This window comes from Camelus bactrianus, chromosome 6 (assembly GCF_048773025.1).
Source record: "Camelus bactrianus isolate YW-2024 breed Bactrian camel chromosome 6, ASM4877302v1, whole genome shotgun sequence".
Taxonomy (NCBI): Eukaryota; Metazoa; Chordata; class Mammalia; order Artiodactyla; family Camelidae; genus Camelus; species Camelus bactrianus.
Window position 1 is genome coordinate 27,349,999 of NC_133544.1, and position 19,284 is coordinate 27,369,282.

General features: G+C 39.9%; 1 protein-coding gene and 1 non-coding gene across 9 annotated transcripts in view; one reads left to right on the forward strand and one right to left on the reverse strand.

Annotated features, from left to right (window-relative positions):
* Positions 1–19,284, reverse strand: part of SIPA1L1 (signal induced proliferation associated 1 like 1) — a 340,274-nt gene that overhangs the window by 275,526 nt on the left and 45,464 nt on the right. The gene's annotated exons all lie outside the window — the stretch shown is intronic.
* Positions 1,819–1,925, forward strand: LOC123618893 (U6 spliceosomal RNA). Its single transcript, XR_006727395.1, has one exon. It is a non-coding gene; the product is annotated as a U6 spliceosomal RNA (small nuclear RNA).

Here is a 19,284-nt window from a genome sequence, read left to right on the forward strand (position 1 = left end):
AAAGTACCAATGGTTCTTTGATTCCAAGTTGTATAAACTACTTCTTTTTCTTCCTTTCCCTGTAATTCTTTTCTTTTTTAATTGACATATAGTCAGTTACAATGTCAATTTCTGGTGTACAGCATAATGTCCCAGTCATGTGTGTACACACACACACATTAGTTTTCATATTCTTTTTCATTAAAGGTTATTACAAGATACTGAATATAGTTTCCTGTGCTATACAGAAGAAATCTTTTATCTATTTTTATATATAGTGACTGTCATGCGCAAATCTCAAATTCCCAAATTTATTCCTTCTCACCCACTTTTCCCTGGTAACCATAAGATTGTTTATTTTATTACAAGATAATAAATATAGTTCTCTGAGCTATACAGTAGGTCCTTGTTGTTTATCTATTTTATAAACAGTAACGTGTATCTGCTAATCCCAAACTCCTAGTTTATCCCTCCATCCCCCACTTTCCCCTATGGTAACCATAGTTTGTTTTCTATGTCTTTGAGTCTATTTGTGGTTTATAAATAAAATTTGTATCATTTTTTAAGATTCCACATATAAGTGATATCATATGATATTTTTCTTTCTCTGTCTGACTTACTTGATTATCTCTCAGTCCATCCAAGTTGCTACAAATGGCATTATTTCATTCTTTCTTATGGCTGAGTAATATTTTGTTGTAAATATATATCACATCTTCTTTATCCATTCATCTCCTATGACCTCACAATAAAATTACTCAGAAACTAATTTAAAAGGGTACCTCTTCCCAATTCAACATCAAAAAACAAAAAACAAACAACTGATTTTAAGGAAATTTTTAAAAACGGGCAGAAGAACTGAATAGACATTTTCCCAAAAAGGAAATGCAGATGGCCAACAGGCATATGAAAAGATGCTCAATACTGCTAATCATCAGGGAAATGCAAATCAAAACCATGATGAGATATCGCCTCACACCTGTCAGAATGGCTATCATCAAAAATAACACAAATAATCAGTGTTGGCGAGGATGTGAAGAAAAGGGAACCCTTGTACACTGCTGGTGGGAATACAAATTGGTGCAGCCACTGTGGAAAATAGAACAGCAGTTTCTTGAAAAACTAAAAATAGAACTACCAGATGACCCAGCAATTCCAGTCCTGGGTATATATCCAAAACAAAAAACAAAAAATAAACCCACTAATTTGAGAGATACATACATCCTAACGTTCATAGCAGCATTATTTACAATTGTCAAGATATGGAAGCAACCTAAGTATCCATCAGCAGATGACTGGATAAAGAAGCTGTGAGATATATATATATATATATATATTCACACAAAACAGACTACTACTCAGCCATAAAAAAGAATGAAATTCTGCCATTTGCAGCAGCACGGATGGACTTGGAGGGCATTATGCTGCCTAAGTTAAGTTAGATACAGAAAGACAAATCCTGTATGGTATCACTTATATGTAGAATCTAAAAAATACTATAAACTAGTGAATATAACAAAAAAAAGCAGACTCACAGACACAGAGAACAAACTAGTGGTTACCAGTGGGGAGAGGGAAGGGGGTAGAGGGAATACTGGATTCGGGGAGTGGGAGGTACAAACTATTGGGTTAAGATAGGCTCAAGGATAGAGTATACAACACGGGGAATATAGCCAATATTTTGTAGTAACTGTAAAGGGAAAGAAACCTTTCAAAATGGTATAAAAATTTTAATGTGAATTATGATTGATTAATTAATTAATTAATTAAAGGGTATTGCTTCCATGATATAAAGTGAAGTATAAACTGACACAGAGGTGCTCGCTTACTGACACAGAGGTGCTCGCTTCGGCAGCACAAATACTAAAATTGGAACGATACAGAGAAGATTAGCATGGCCCTTGCACAAGGATGACACGCAAATTCGTGAAGCGTTCCATATTTTTCTGAGTTCCTTTTTCATTAAAGTAGCTTTCATTCCTTTTATTGCAGTTATTAAAATATGAATAAATAGAAGGTTAGTGCCAGGAAATAAACAAACAAACAGACACAGAGGAGAGTCTATACAACATTCATAGAAAGGAGAGAATGGGGAACATGAGACCCATATGATAAGGTTCCTTTCAGATAACATTTTTCAAGTTCTATATACATACACATAAATAACTGACAGCAGGTACACGTTACCAGTCGTAGTAAAGGCGAGGAGCCACGTGCATTGGTACTTGTAAAAATTAAAATCAAGAAGAAAATATGAAAATAATGGAGAGAAGGACATGGGAAGGTTCTCTGAAGCTAAGAAAGACATCCAGGTTAAGAGGAGTGGAGACCGATTATCCACAATGTACACATGAAAAACATTAAAATAGAGGCACACATGTCAACATATATGCATATATACACACACACAATTCTATTCAGTAGCTGCTCATTACACATGTGACGATCTCTCAGAAAGTGCCTCCTTGTGTGGGTGGGTATAGCTCAGTGGCAGAGCACATGCTTAGTGTGCCTAAGGTCCTGGGTTCAATCTCCAGCACCTCCATTAAAATAACTAAATAAATAACCCTAATTACCTCCCCCCACCCTCAAAAATGCCTCCTTACATGTTATGTATTTTAAAGATGGCTACCTATTCCAACTCTGGGAGAAGGGGACAGCAGCAGTTACCAAACTATTCACACAGGCCTCATTAATCACAAATACTTTCACAGCAGCAAGTTCAAGTACAATCTAGGGCATCGAGAACCTTCCTCCTTGAGACTGATTTAAATAGCCAGTGTCTAAACCTGTCTTTCAATTAAGCCATCGCCCTTATAAATAACAACAGTAGTTACTGTCTGAGCACCTGCAGGACACCAGGCACATTATATTCTCTGGCTCATGTAACGACGTTAACAATCCAGGGAGATGGGTGTTTCTATTCTCATTTTACAAAGGAGTACAAGTAGGAATCAGTGAGGTTTTAAATCTTACCCAAGATTAACTCCCTTGGCCAAGGTCACACAGCAAACTGAGTCACAGGACAAGCAAGAATCCAAACCGAAGTCTGTTTGATACAAAGCTTGTGTTCCTACTACCGTATTATGCAACCTCCAACTTACAGATATGGGATAATTATAATTTAGGGTTTTTTAAATTGAAGTATGGTCAGTTTACAATGTTGTGTCAATTTCTAGTGTATGGCATGTTTCAGTCATACGTGTACATACTTAATATTCCTTTTCATATTCTTTTTCATTATAGGTTACTAGAAGAAGTTATATATAGTTCCCTATGCTATACAGTATGTATAAATTATTTATACATTACTAGTTTATTGTTCACATTACATGAAAATGCACATTATAAACAATAACCTACACTAAAATACGTATTTTATAAATATTTACATGGCAAAAAAAGATTATGACATTTAGGAGTGATACGAACATTGGGGTATCTTTTTAATTTCTGTTTTTCTAATTTTTCCTTAATTATGATATATAAAAAGCACACACCAAAAAAACTGCATTTTAGTACAGATATTTTTCCTCTCTGTTCTCTGGAAACTATCAAAAATAAATTTTATTATAAAACAGGATACAAGTTTTAACAGACCCTCAGAGTTAAATGAAAGGTGAACAACCATGACAATATATGCCACAGAATTAAAATTATGCAGAAACTTGGAAGCACTAAGGAAAAACAAATAGCCTTTTGATTTTTGCATTATATTTATCCCCAAAAAAGAGAAAAGTAAATAAAAGAGGTAGTCAGAAAATTCCATAACTTGGAAGAAATGCTGAGGGGAAAAATAACAAAACCAACCAAAGTCAACTCGACGCAAGGAAGACACCCTTGGAAACCACAGTACAAAGTCTTCAAGGAACAAAGGTCAATTTCCGTGACTGTCCAGGTATTTCAGCAGATTAACAGTTAGTACGAAGAAACACTTCGTGGCTCTGAAATGTTGTTTAAGCCAAACAACTGATCAGAATGTGAAGGCCACATGAAACCAAATTCACTTTTCAAAATAAATACACTTTTCATCTTGTTCAATGACCCTACACCATGTTCACGCAACCTCTCAGAAGCACTGTAACCAAAATCTGAAAATGGGAGGTACATAAACTTCATTTCCCAAAAGGAAACCACCACTCAACTACTCACTGCGTAATCTGACAAGGGTGTTTGTTTTCAAAGCCATCAAATAAAATGCATGCCAAGAAAACAGTATGTGATCAGAAGGGGGAAAAGCAGAGCTTCAACTTTCCCCAAAATGTTTCATGATCAAAAACAAATACAGCAAAACTGAATATCTGGTGAAGTTGGAAAGTATTATGTAAGTGTCTGTATTTTCCAGTCCACTTGAAATATTTTTTAATTAAAACTAATACTAATGTTTAATATGTGCAGGTCAATACAACACTCAAACCTCTTAGTACACTTATATTGATAAAAAAAAAAAAAAACATATACCATGTCAACATCCTTCTAACCCAACCTGTGTTTTACCTCCTGTGGCAGCCACTTCTGATGTAGATACCAAACATCCCCTAGTCTGCTCCTTTGCCAAGCATGAATTCAGAAACACTACTACAGACAGAACAAAAAAATTTTTAATTCTTTATGTAATAATGTCAGAATAGCTGTAAGTCACCTGAGATGTTCTGTGTGTCCTCTGCATGTCTAGCTTGAATCCATTTCTAAAATGAAAATAAAGAGGTTTTCCTCTGAAACGGCACACCTGCAGAACAGAAAGTCCTGATCCCCCACAGGAAAGCACAGGCTCAAGACACCTTACAAAATGCGCCAAATACACCAGAAAAGTCACTTTGGGTACTAAGGTGACAAGAAGATCTCTATTAATGGAAAGCTTGTGGCCTGAAAAAACTACGCAGATCTTTAGAAAGTGAGTTTTTCATTTCCCTCTCACTGAAAGAAGCAGAACCTACATTTGCACAGTGTTTCTGACTCCATGGGCAAAGGCACTAGGTGGAAACAGCTGTCGTACTCAGGAAACAGATGGGGTGAATAAAGCAACTAGATAATCAACTGCCTTCCTCATCCCTCCACTGGAATTTAAGAAACACTTGGTTAATAATGAAACAGACTAGAAATGCGGAAGTTCATAGCTGAGCAGGACTTGAACACGTATCATGGAACGTGATGAGCATCACAGAGAGGTCAGACCCAAACGACAAAGAACATGTCAGGCTGTGTTTCCCTATTCTCAAAAAAAGAGTCTTATACTTGCCACAGCCTTGATTAAAACTGAGATCCATCTGTACCCTCACCAGCCATGCAATCAGGTATTAATTGAGATGTAATTATTTGCTATACTTAACTACAAGTATTTACTTTAATTCAAACACCTCCTCGACATCGACTGGGCATAAGGTTCTGGGCAAAAAGCTCAGTGCTCCAAAGATCACAATGGCATAGACTTTCCTTTCAAAAAGTTTACAACCTAATTTATAGGGAAGGATATGGAAAAACAGCAGTAACGCAAACCAGAGCGTTGACAGGTACAGCTTCAAAGATGACAAAAGGACATAAGGTCAGAAGATGAACTCAATGGGATGAAGGAAGAACAGGGAGTTAAGTGTCCCATGGGCAGAGAAGAGGCAGAGGAAAAGCAATCCGGGGACGAAACAAGCGAGGACAGAAAAGGCAGCTGTGCACATGGTGTTTGAGTAAACAAAGCATAAACCATGGAAACACATTTTAAATATCAAACATACAAAGAAACACTTAAGTGCTAATGGCTGCATGGAAATTTTCCCTGAGAGCCACAGGAGAGGAACTGGCGTTACTGTTAATTCAGTGTCTGTCTTCCAGCTTTGGCTTTGTCCTTTGTAAAACCGGGGAAACTAGATGCCTACTTCACAACATCATTTCTGGCATCCAGGACCTCATGTGGGATCAATCATCACATGATTACAGAGACAGCCATCGAATCCCATCATCCTAACTGGGTCAGTTAACCAGCACACGGCATGCTATTCAGAGTTACTGTTATGCAGGGAATATTTACTTTCAAATACAGAGGAGCATTCAGATGGAACCTGGCAGACTTGTAATTCTATCAGGCAGCTGAAGTATAAATTATTTTTTTTTAACCTCTGGTGGTGGTAACACTTTATGAAGCTTTGTGATCTTATTTGTTCTACAGGGAGAGGTAGGCCAGTGGAATGAGTGTGTGTGTGCGGTTCCCCCCCAACCGCATTCTACTGAAATATAACTGACACATAATTGTGTTACAGTTCAAGGTGTACAACATGATGATTTGATATATGTGTATTATACGAAATGATTACCAAAAATTTAGTTAACATCCATCACCTGACATAGTTTCAAACAAATGAGTATTTGTCACAGGAAAAGAGAATGCTACAATTCTAATATGAATTTGAAAACTTAATTTTATGGACAAAAATTGTTCAGAACTTTCAAATAGTGCCTAAACTGGAAAACAATAGCCTTCAACAAATTAGCGTAAAGAGCTGCAATGAACTTTTAGTTACTTAATTCCACTTAGGCCAAAAGCCTTTCAAGAAAAAAAAATTCTATGTGGGAATTTCTCACACCTTGTAAAGCAGAAAACCAACTTTGCTACTTAGACAGCAGAACTGCCTCATCGTTTACTCACATGAGATGTTCAAACAAGATGGAACAGTGGCTGGTACAGTTAAACAGCTGCCTTGATAAAAGAAAAGTTTGAATACCACATCTGGCAAGTGATGCCAAGAAAGCAGCACCAATGACAAATTGCAAAGAAAGTAGTTCATCCCCTGGAACCAACTAGAAGGGCTACGAGAAGGACGAGGAGTTGGTGATGGAAGGCTGGACCACTCCACAAAGGTTTTAAACAACATGCCACAGTGTTTGGATTAGCCTATTGGCAATGAGGAACCACCAAAGGTTTATTAGGGATGGTCACAATTAGAACCAAATGTGTAGGTATAATGTGCACAAACACACAAGCATATATGTATTTTTTTTTAATTTCCCCCCAAAAAACTTCAACAGTGATGTGGAAGAGAGCCTGCCAGAGGAAAGGCACTGAGTACAGGAATGCCGGAACCAAGATTGTTAGAATTTTCTAGGTGAGCAATGACTGGGACCCAAGAAAGGAATGAATTTAAGAGAGAATTAGAGACAAAGCTGACAACACATAGAAAACAATCAGATGGGGTAACAGAAAAAAAGGAACCCGAGTCAGCTAAAATCTCCGTCTTGAGGGACTGGAGAGGACGGTGGTGCTGCTGTCCAACGAAGAAACTGCAACACCGTAAGATGAACCACTGCACTCTTCTCAAAATTGTTATTTCTTCCAAGGTTACATTTAACTGATCTTTGACATTATTAATATTTCTCTTCAACACAGTCTGAAATCATCCATTAGCCACACAGGAACCAGTCCAAGAAACGGACTCAGCTCTAAATGGACGTTTTGAAGTTTGTCAATTGAGTTTTACCTTGAAAAATCTGTCAGGAAATAGTTTGTATTTATCAAAAGATGTAAGATATCCTACACAAGAAACATTATGAAAATAGGACTAACTCAAGATTCTCCACAATGAAAAACATTTGCTCGCTGAACTTCATAATAGAATCTAAGGTTCATGCTCTAGTTTATAAATTTTAGCATTAACTCATTGCATCACATTTTAAAATACAGTAAATCTTTTAAAAAACACAATTTAACATATGGTAAATTATTAACACTACTCAAAACAACACAAATATATACATATACATATACAATGTAATTAGGATTAATACCTGATACAAGAGCTAAAAGATGACATTTTAGCAGAATATTACACCATTTTTATCATGCCACCTTTTTTCCCCCAACTTTGAAATATGGAGTCAAATAAAATCGTAAGACATTTAAAGTGTACAATGTGATAATCTGATGTACGTATACACTGTGAAAGGATTCCTTCCACTGAGTTAATTAACACATCTATCACTTCACATGCTTCTCTTTTTCCTCTGGAAACAGAACTTTTTAAAAAATTCATTCCAGTTACTGAATTGAAATTTCCATTATACCACAGTGTTGTCAAATACGGTCACGTGCCCTATACCACCTTCTTCATAGTCACAATCAGCTGACCACCTTAGGCCAAAACTCTTCTTCGAACATGTCAGTTTCTAAACATTAACAGACTAATCTTGAAGTGAGAGGAAAAAAAAAAAAAACCCACACAGACCCAAGTCAACAATTCAAAGCACAACCATTAATGAACAAACGGGACAACAGCTGGCCAGAGGAATAAAAGGTAGGTTAAAAGAGATGGGGCAAAAGAAACTAACACTTGTTAAGGGCCTCCTACAAGTCTGGCACTGGGCTGAGAAGTGCCGACCCTCTCTCTCACCCCACTCACTGTCTCAAGGGTCTTTGGATAATTAAGTATGAGCTTCAGGAAGGCAGAGAGGGCTGGGGAACCAGCAGAGCTCCAGGTTCTCAAACAGCACCTGGCACACAGTAAGTACTTAATAAATATTTGTCAGATGCATGGATGAATAGATGGATGGCTAGTTGGCTAATGGATGAATGCAAAGATATTTTTAATAACAATGTTGGTCTACCCATGGAGACCAAAAGAGATCCTGGCAGATTAGGAGACAGGTAGCAAGAAATGGTCTCCAAGCCACTGATACAGGATATCACAGGAGAGTGGGAAAAGCATGGGTTTCATCATCAGACCTGGGCGGGAAGCCAAGTTTCAGGCTTACCTTTAGTATGTCCCTGGACAGATGACTACTCCATGACTGCAATGCACAGACTAATTACTTCACTCCGGAGTTGTAAAAAGGCTTAACTGAAATAACATGTACAGAGTGCCCAGCAAATACCTAGCACATAAGTAGTACTTAATAAATACAAACCTCTCCATGTACTGGGCCAAGAGAAACGATCCTACTGCTGACAGTCTTGGTCTTAAGGATAAAGTCCAAGGGAAGGGTCTCAGTACAAGGAATCCCAGTGTAATCCACAGCAGGACCGCTCTTGAGGCACTGCGAACTATCAATCCAAAGGCCCAGCTCACCTTATCACATTAGAGAAAGTAACAATCACAGCAACGAGCCTATGCAGAATTCAAAAAGGGAACAGGACTCTGAGTACAAAGAAACGGAAAACAAAACAACCAGCCTATGCTTCACACTTGGCAATTTCACACTTGCCCAAAGTAGGTATGTTTCTCTTTGTTATTCTGTCAAAGCTACTTTATTGACAATATTTGAACTATATTTTATTGACGATATTATGCACCATCAAGGAGTCTTTTTCAGAAAAATTTCCTAAGGGTCCTATCCAGGCTCCATCTCGAAGGGACCGAGATTATTGCATATTTGGCTCTAATTATGCCCTCATGTGTTTTCTCTTTCATACTCTGTCAGCATCATTATATCATGTAATGCAGCCCAATTATAAAAATGACTAAAACCCCCAAACTTCTTATCCATTACTGATAAGGTGAAAGTAATTTCTTAACAAGTTCTAATATAAGTTTCCTCTGAGTTAGTAGCAAAACAAACCACAAAAAATTTAACTAACTTTCTAGTTATTACTTATCCATCAGGTGAAGTCAACAGCTGTTACCTTTCCTCTTAATGAACTAGCAAGGTTGTTTTTGATGAAATGGAAACATTTATGCCAGTTATAAAATTCTGGTTTTTGAAGTGGAAAAAAAAGAAGTAAATGAAGGCTGCAAATGGCAAAATACCCTTCTTTCTTATGGGTGAGTTGTGTTCCATCACATATATATGCTGCATCTTCTTTATCCATTCATCTATTGATGTGCACTTACAATATTTCCATATCTCAGCAACTCTAAAATGATGCTGTTAATTGCGGGGTGTATGTATCTTTTTGAATTAATTCTTATTTTGTTGTTGGCTTCATTCCTTTGATAACTATGTAAGTTTAAAAAGCTAGAGCTCTAAACATTCTTAGAAACAATGAGCAGTACATATATGTAAATTTTTAAAAAGTGCAGTATATTATGTATATGTATTTACATGCAATACATTGTATATGTGCAGTCAAATAGTAACAATTCTACCTAATAAAACTGAGAAATGAAAAAACAAAAACAAAAAAGAGTTACTGAGAGGCTAATCTAGGGGAGAACTAGTGAGTGTGAATGTGACCTGTGCCTTGCCTTAGAGATACAATTAACAGGACTCTCTACGTGATGGGGTGCAGTGAAAAGAGAAGCAGAAGTAATTCAGAAAGAGAAAGAAAAGTACCAGATGGTATCACTCATATGTAGAATCTAAAAAAAGAGAAAGAAGACACTAAGGGACTTATCTAGAAAACAGAAACAGACTCAAAGACATAGAAAATAAACTTACAGTTACCAGGACAAGGGAGAAAGGGGGTGAGAAGGGATAAATTGGGAGGTCGAGATTTGCAAATATTGACTACTATATATAAAATAAATAAGTTTCTTCTATATAGCACAGAGAACTATATTCAATATCTTGTAGTAATCTATAACAAAAAAACAAATATATGTATGTACATGTATGACTGAAATATGCTGTACACCAGAAATTGACACTTTGTAAACTGACTATATTTCAATTAAAAAAAATTGATTTATACTCTCAAAAAAAAGAAAGAAAGAAAGAAAGAAAGAAAGAAAGAAAGAAAGAAAGAAAGAAAGAAAAAGAGACAGCGGGTGACAAAAGGGCACCAAAGGACAAGAAGTCACGTTACACAAGAATTTCACCATCACTGGAACAAACACGGCTCAGTGACGGAGAGTGAGGAGGAGTCAGAGGAAGTAGGTGGCCCTCTGCCACACGAAGGCATCCAGACTTCAGCCTCTGGGTTCTGAGGAATTTTTGAAGCGTTGGCCTACAGCAGATACTGGCTATTGCAAGTTACAGCTTTTCCTGCCGTCCCCACGCCTCTATGGCTTCCTCTTGCCTGGAGGGTTGAAACAGGAGGGGTCCCTAGGAAGGGAGAGGAGTGGACCCTTTCCCCACACCTAAATTTACACCAGCTGTATACCACCCTCAGAGTCCTCTTGGTACCCAGCAGATACTGAATGACTTCAGATCCTCTTAAAAGTAGAGACTCTTAGAATGAAAAGGAAACCAGAAGAGCACCCCATCAACTTCCCATTGGCCACCAGAACCCCTGCTACACACCTTGATAAATGGCTGCACGCTGGGCAGCAGCTCACCATCCTCCCTGTATCTTTTTTCCTCAGAATCACTTGCTATCACTCTTCTTGCCAGGTATCATTTAAAATTCTTTCTAAAATCTCTGGCGTGAGCCCCTCCACTTGGTCAGAGCTGCGCACAAAGACGTCCCGTGCCCCTACCCCTGCTCCCTCGCAGCAGAGAACCACAGGCACATGAGGTCCTTCAAGAGGACAATGTATTTCTTGGTTGCACTGACCTTTACAGAAGCACAAGACCTGGAGCATTTAAAATCTGTGGCCAAAAAAACACCCACCATGTCCTTATTCATTTGGACTGTTCTCATAAGCACCATTCACCTCTCCTTCAAATGACATATCACAGTTATCAGTTAACATTTATTTGTGGGATTATCTGAGCCGCATTTCCCCAGCTCACAGACTAAGTAACTGTTTCGTGGTGTTTTGCCATTACCACTGTATTGTGAGGTCTTAGCATAGTAGCTGTTCCAAAGGAAGGGTTCAATAAATGCTAGGTGAAGAATGAGATGTAGACAAAATATTACATGAGGCAAGCTGTAAGTGTGAAAGGAGTGTTAAAATCAACATTCCATGGAAGCCCAGTGGAGTCTTTCAACCTCCTCTGTGAACGAAAGGTATCATCGAGGAAAAAAGGCATCCAAGCCGAGTTTTTAATGGTGTTTCAACTAAATGTTGAAAATAAGAAAATATTTGGGCAACAAAATAATCAATGAAGAACAGTTATTTATATTGCTCATAGTAAATTAATAAAAAGGATACAAAACAGTATGTGACTTCCACACACACACACACACACACACACACACACACACTCACACAACCTGAAAGGTTTAAATGTCAATCGTAGCTATTGCTGTGTTTGTTGTCTGATTACCAGTGATCTTTATTTTCTTCTTTACACTTGATTGTAGTTCCCAAGTTTTCTACCATAAAGATTTGATAATCTGGGAGGAAATATTTAGATTTTTTAACTCATTTGGATGAAACTGTAATAACATTTTAAGTCTTCAGGCTTTATCAGAAAAGATTTCCGGACTGCTTTTTTCCATGTCACACTTTATGGGAACCTTGTAAAGCAGAAAGAATACTGGGTAAGAAATTTCAGTCCCCAAGAAATATTACAAATAATCCCTCCACACCCCCCCCCATTAAAATTGCACTCATTCTCTAATCTGCTTTTTCGAATCTCGACAACACGTGTGAAAGGACTTGCATTTGCAGGTAATACTAAAATCAGAAGCCAGCATCAGCGATCGCACGGGTCTACGGAACATCAGTTCCCTTCCACACTCTCAGGTGGGCCCTCTGAACAATAAACTACATGCATCACCACCACCCTGCCGTCCCCTTATCAGACTGGGAGACAGAAGGGCTTCCGGTGACATATCTCAGTTAAACATCAAGGACATAAACAAAGGTCCATTCCTTGAATTAACAGATACCTTCCTCTATGGTCAACAAGTTAAGAAGGATGTCACAAAATATTGCTCATTACCAAATAAAAGAAGAAAACTACACTAAGTACTCTGAAACAAGAGGCGTCTAGCTTGTACCCTGCAATCTACTGGAACTCTGAAACGGGAGTCGAAAGTACCCTTCTGTAGCTAAGGCTGCATAAAATAAACAAACAAAAAACAGTGATGGCAAAAACTACCACTTTATTTTTTTTTTTATTGGGGGGGGCGTACTTAGGTTTATTTATTTTAATGGGAGTACTGGGGATTGAACCCAGGACCTTGTTCATGTTAAGCACACACTCTCCCACTGAGCTACACCCTCCCCCTAAAAACTACCACGTTAAATAAATAGATGGCAGATTTCCTGCAAATAGCACTATCTTAAAAGCAGTCCAGATAGAAGTAAAAGGTTCTCAGCAATGGCCATCAGTCATGCCTTTTCCTTATTCCAAGAACAGCAAAGGGGAAACACAAATTATGAAGATGTTTCCAGATGGTTAAGCTCATGGTCCACCGAGCCACCTCAGAAAGACCCTTGTACAACCCATCTCCTTCTGTCCCCTGACAGCCTCTAAGCTTCGGCCTCCTCGGTCCTCTTCTTTCGGGCTGCTACCCCGACCCCCTCCTCAGGGTATGTTCCCCTCAGAACCCCCTGCAGGGGAGCCAGCCTTCTCTCATCCTTTACTGAGTCTCCTTGTCTCAGAAACAAGCCAACCAACCAACCTTCCTGAATACTTTGGTGACTCATGAGAAATCACTACTAACAAACAGGTAAGGTGGGGCGAAAAAAATTGATGCCCCATGATTACAGATTCAAGAAAGCTCTTCGATGAGAAATTCAAATCCTGGCTGAAATGCAGGTAGCACTAGGGAGACCCTGGTGTGTGGCTTTTCTGGATGTTGGGACCTTCTGAATTACAGAAGGTCTTTGACCCACCCAAGTCTCTGATTATTGAATTAAAAACAAACTTTAAGATGCGGCCTTTAATAACTTTTTTAAAAACAGATGGGCCTGGGCAGCCGTCAGGTCCTAAAGCACCTCAGGGGATACTGATGTTCAGTTCAGGGCTACTGCCAGACAGCACGGCCGCCCTGACCCTCAGTCGCCTGTAATCCACGCACTCGAGTACAATCAGGAGTCCACAGCCTCCTGCAGGGAGGCCCTCCAGGTCCCCCATCCATTCAGATTCTAAGTCACCCTATCAAGAAGGAGGGGCGGATGTGACTCTGCAGGCCATCAAAGTGCCTCTGGAGTCTGGAGTGTGACACAGAAAGGGTAAGCCTGTCACTTTACAGTTCCCTTATGTGAACCCACAGCATCCCCCAGGCTACGAAAAGAGAAGGAAAAGTGCATGTTAGGAGCCCTCTACTCTCAAATCCTCAGCGTACACGGGAGACAGTGATGCTCAGGTGGTTGCACAGAAAATTCCCTGCGAATCATCTCCCAAATATGCCAGATAATTAGCATTAACTTCTCTGCTTACAGTTTAGATCAATTAAAATCAAGGCAGTGGCTTCTGTGGTGACAAAGACCTGCACAGACATTTTTCTTACTGAATAACTTCGGCATTACTTTTTTCAAATTCATGGTACATTATCTTAAGTTGAGTAACAGTGAGCAAAATATTTGGCAACTGTCTTCCGACTCTGGGAAAAGCTTAATGTATTTTAGGCCTGTCTTTTTCTCAACAAATGCCATTCTCTGCAACCTAGAATTGTTTCTCACAAAATCAAATATTTGAACACCTTGTATTAAGGGATGTACGGTGCACTGGTATCTCATTAACACACTCTGCTCTGCAGAGTAGGATCTGGGTACAAAAGTCATCAGTGCTGGCCCCGCTCCAGAAGGATGCTGAAATTCAGCGTTCCCTCGGAAACTGACTTCAACTCCTCTTCACACATTAGCCATGACAAATTGAATCATGCCAAAAGTATCTGCTTTAGAGTTTTATTTCAACGTTAAACCCAATAAAACCAACCACTTCAATGGCTCAAGGAACAAGAAAGCCGCAAATTCCAATAACTTGAGCACTGGAGGGTTATTAAGCTGGTTAAGTCACTTTCCCTCTGTGTAAGAGATGAACCATTTTTCCATGTGCTAGAACAGCAAATCATGACCCTTTCCTACAAGAGAGTAACATCCATAGAGGGAAACAAGTTCTGTACGGGGGGATAATTTCAAACACGTGTATCCACTGCTTGTCATAAACTACTCTTTTTACTCGCCAAATTTTTACGTGCCTCTGTAATTCAGAAGGTCCTAACATCCAGAAAAGCCACACACAAGTTTCTCAGCTAGGTCTTTGACCCACCCAAGTCTCTTGATTATTGAATTAAAAACAAACTTTAAGATGTGGCCTTTAATAACTTTTTTTAAAATAGCTCTGTATTAACAACATGTATTCAGCCTGTCTTTTAATATCTCTCCGTATTTAAGGGCCAACCAGTGTTCACAGCGAAGGTGAGCACACCGGACACAAACCCACGTGAAGCTACACAGCCGCGAGGAGGGCGTCCTGAACTAGGACTCCAAGCTGAATCCTGCGTCCGAACCTGGTTAAGCCACACACTCACTCAACCCAGCTAAGCCTCAGCTCAGCCAGCTCTAAATTAAAGACAGTAAAACTTGGCCCATCTAAACAATGCTCTTAAGGGTATGTGTCAATGAGATAACACATTTGCAAATGATTTCTTTTAATGAAATAAGCATCATTCAGCTGCTGTTCTAGTAAGAAATGGCCATGTTACCCCAAGACACGTAAAATAGTGTTCCTCTGCCGTCCCACCTTTGAAGATTTGCCATCTTCTTCCCTCCCTCTGTTTCGTCCTTTCTTCCCTTATCTAACAGATACGTACTATGCATCTACCATATACCAGATAGAGTTCCAGACCTGCACTGTCCAGTGTGGTGGGCAGCAGCAAAGGTGGTAACTGAGCATTTGAAACAGCAGTAGTTCAAATTGAGATGTGCTGTCAGCAAAAAACAGACACTGGACTTTAAAGACTCAGTGTGAGCAAAAAAAGTCTAAAATACCTCAATTTTTTTTATATTGATCATATGTTGAGATGATAACATTTTCGATATTTAGGCTAAGTAAGTATTAAAACTTATTTCATCTCTTCTTTTCAGCATGGTAATTAGAAAATGTAAATGAGTGAGGGCTCACATTGTATTTCTATTTGACAGTGCTGTTCTAGACCCTGGGGCTGTATCAGGGAACAAGACCATGCCCCTAACCTCATGGAAGCTGATGTCTAAACACCGACAGCCCTAAAATCTTCAGTAATGGGTAGACAAGGAAAACTAAAACCAGCCACCTAGTGTAGTGAAGACTCTGGGATGGAGGCCACAAGCATGAGATCTAGACACATCTTCCCTTTAGTCCTTCCTTCTACCTAAGGGAGGGCCTCTAGTCCCCAGAATCATCAGTCAGGAAAAAGGTGAGCCATGACACTGGCCATCTTGGGGAAAACTGCTCCTTTCCTGTCAGGTGTTTCTGAGGGCACAACCACTTTTTTTTTTTTTAAATTTTGTCACTGTTGTTATTAATGAGGTACTGGGGATTGAACCCAGGACCTCGGGCATGCTAAGCACACACTCTACCACTGAGCTATCCCCCTCCCCACTGAACATGACCACTTTTAATCCAAACTTAGTGAGGGAGAAAAGCTTTCCATCTGGGGCATCAGCAGTTTCAAGGCATCATTTTTTAGTCCCTTGGCTTGTGCCTCAAAAGCACTATAAAGGTTTCAAATTGTTGGAAGATGCTTCTTAACAGACACATCGTTTGCCTGGATTCCAACAGCCTCCTTTATTATGAGGGTTCTCCATCGCTTTCCTCTCCTCGGGCCGACTGACCCTGCCCCTCTCAGCACCTTTAGTTCCCTCACCATAGGTGGAGTAATGCCAGATTAAGAGGCAAGGAGCTGGGTCCAGCAACACAAGCCCACGACAGAAGCCTGAAAGTCTGCACCAGTCCAGGGAGACCATCAAAGGAAACACAGGTCAGGCTGAACTACCTGCCAGCTAAATGTGAGCTTACTTGTTTTAAGATTTTTAAAGAATTTCTGGAGGGTAAGTGTAACCGAGACCAAATGGGCCTACTTTTCAAAAGCACTCTTCCTACCAAAAAGGCATCTTGACCATTTGAAATTTCCTATTCCATGTGTTAGGAACTCACCTTAAATTCAAATCACACAATATGGCAAATGTGTTGCTGGCCCACGCGTCTTTCTGGCAGACTGGGACGAAAGCCAGGGCTTTGAGAGATTCTCTGCGCTGCGTAACGCTCTACTGGTGGCAGGAGGCCCAGAGACTCACGTTTCACGGCGGGTAGTGTTATCTCCTATCTGACCCCATCGATGTCTCTCGGCCGGCGCACCCTGTCCCCTCAGCCGACCTAAATCTTACACCTCCTCCGCCAGGGCCAAGCCCAAAGCCCAGCCCTCATAGAAATCGCCCCGGTAACTCCAAATAATCTCTCTTCCTCATTCTCCCAGGAACCCGACTTCAGCCAGGGTGTTATCTCATACATTACTTCACCTCTTCTCTAGGTATTTCTAACACCAGTAACTCAGGAGAACAATGAAAAAAAGTCAGCGTGACATCTGAACATTTATCCCCTTCCCTTTCAATCAGCTGAGATTTATCTGAGCTTCATTCAGCAACAAAGATGCACCTAACACCAAAGATACGGAAAGGACACACAGTCCCAGTCCTCGAGGAAGTCAGTCCCGTGGAGAAAAATAACAAAGTAAATAATGAAGGCTGTATTAAAGGTGCAGACAAAGAGCCCTGGGAGCCTACCCGAGGGCTCTCTTTCCTGGTGATTGGGAAAAGTCTCCCAGAAAAGGCACTATGTGAAAGAAGAATTGAAAAATGAGTAGAAGTTGACCAAGTAAAGTGAGAAAGGGATTTCAAAGGCAGTGAAGCACAGCACATTAAAAGAAATGAGAAACTATATTAAAAAAAAAACTTACAAAGAGCCATTGGGAGAAAAAAATAGTATCTTCCAATATGTTAAATGGCTCATACAGGCATTCGAGGCTGTACATAAAGGACCCCAGTCTACTTCTGGTACATCTTCATAGTATAATATAGCAAGTAAGGGCGGGCTCTCTGGAACCAGCCTGGGGTCAAATTCTGCTAACTGTGTAGCTTTCTACAGGTTTCTTAACCTATCTGTACCTCAACTTGCTCATTCTGTAAAATGGGGGTGACAGTAGTACCTACCTCCTAAGGTTATTATGTTACTGTTATGAGGAAATGAATTAAAACAAATAATATTTGTCACAAGTTAGACCTTCAACAGAAGCTATTATTATTATTACTACTATTACCATTATTATTTACTTTTCCACACCAGACTTTGTAGCATATCTGAAATTCTTATCTCCAGCACACGCACACGTCTCAATCTGGAGATCTCCACGTGTCCCAACCCCACGTAGCTGGACGCTGCTTGAACACCACGGCTTCCAGGAAGCTTCACCTCCCCTCACTCACTGGGGAAATGAGTGTCTCTCTCCCCCTCGTCTGAACTCCCGAAGCACCCGGATGGGCCTCTCTTGGGCCACTCATCACTCTATTCCCATTACTCCATGCCTGATTCCCCTGCAAGGCTACAGCTCTTTAAGGACACAAGACTACATCCCACTGATCTTCGTCTTCCTCAGAGAACTGACACAGACCTTTTCACATACGGGCACTCAGTGCCTGCGGTCGAACAAATTAAAATACTCTCCCCTTTAATCAAGTCAAGAAGAGATAAGAACTTTCTAATGGGGGGGGGGCAAGGGGGAGGTAATTAGGTTTATTTAGTTAGTTATCTATTTACTTATTTTTCTAATAGAGGTACTGGAGATTGAACCCAGGACCTCATGCAGGCTAAGCACACACCCTACCACTGAGCCATATATCCTGCCCCCCTAAAGTTTTTTGGTTGGTTTTTTTGGGGGGAGGGGGCTGGAATTAGGTTTGTTTATGGAGGTACTGGGTTTGAAGCCAGGATTTCACGCATGCTAAGCATACACTCTACCACTGAGCTACACACTCCTCTCCAAGAGCTTCTTAATGCTAAAACATCTACCAAGTTATTGTTCTGAATAAAAACCCTTACCCAGAGAGAAAATCCACACAGCTCCTTTGTTAGTGAATCTTAAAGAAAAATCAATGAGAGGTGGTGTTCTTAAAGGGACTGACAACAGACAAAACTGAGTCACCTTTGGACTGCTGCTGGGTAAATAAATCGCTCTCCTTTCTTCATTCTCTGAGCCAGTTCTAATGTAAATTTGTTTAGGCTATTGTTGCTCTTCAGTTACATATTGACAGAAGGTGGGACAAAGTTTCCATAGCAATGTCATTTTCATTGCTTATCCAGACTATTCTGTCTGGATTTTACTGCTTTCTTGCACAGTGCAAAGGCAGGCAAGCCTGGAACCGCCCAGAACACTTGGCTTACACAATAACAGTGTCAACATACGTGCTCTTACCTTTGGTGTCCCTTATCTCTAGTGACAGAACACTGGAAGACCAGAATCACCACCCTCCTCCAACCCTCACCTCACTCAAAAACAAAATGATTGCAAAGTACTACTTGATTAAAATCCTAGAGTCCAATTAACAGAGAAAAATGTTAACTAGGATGGAC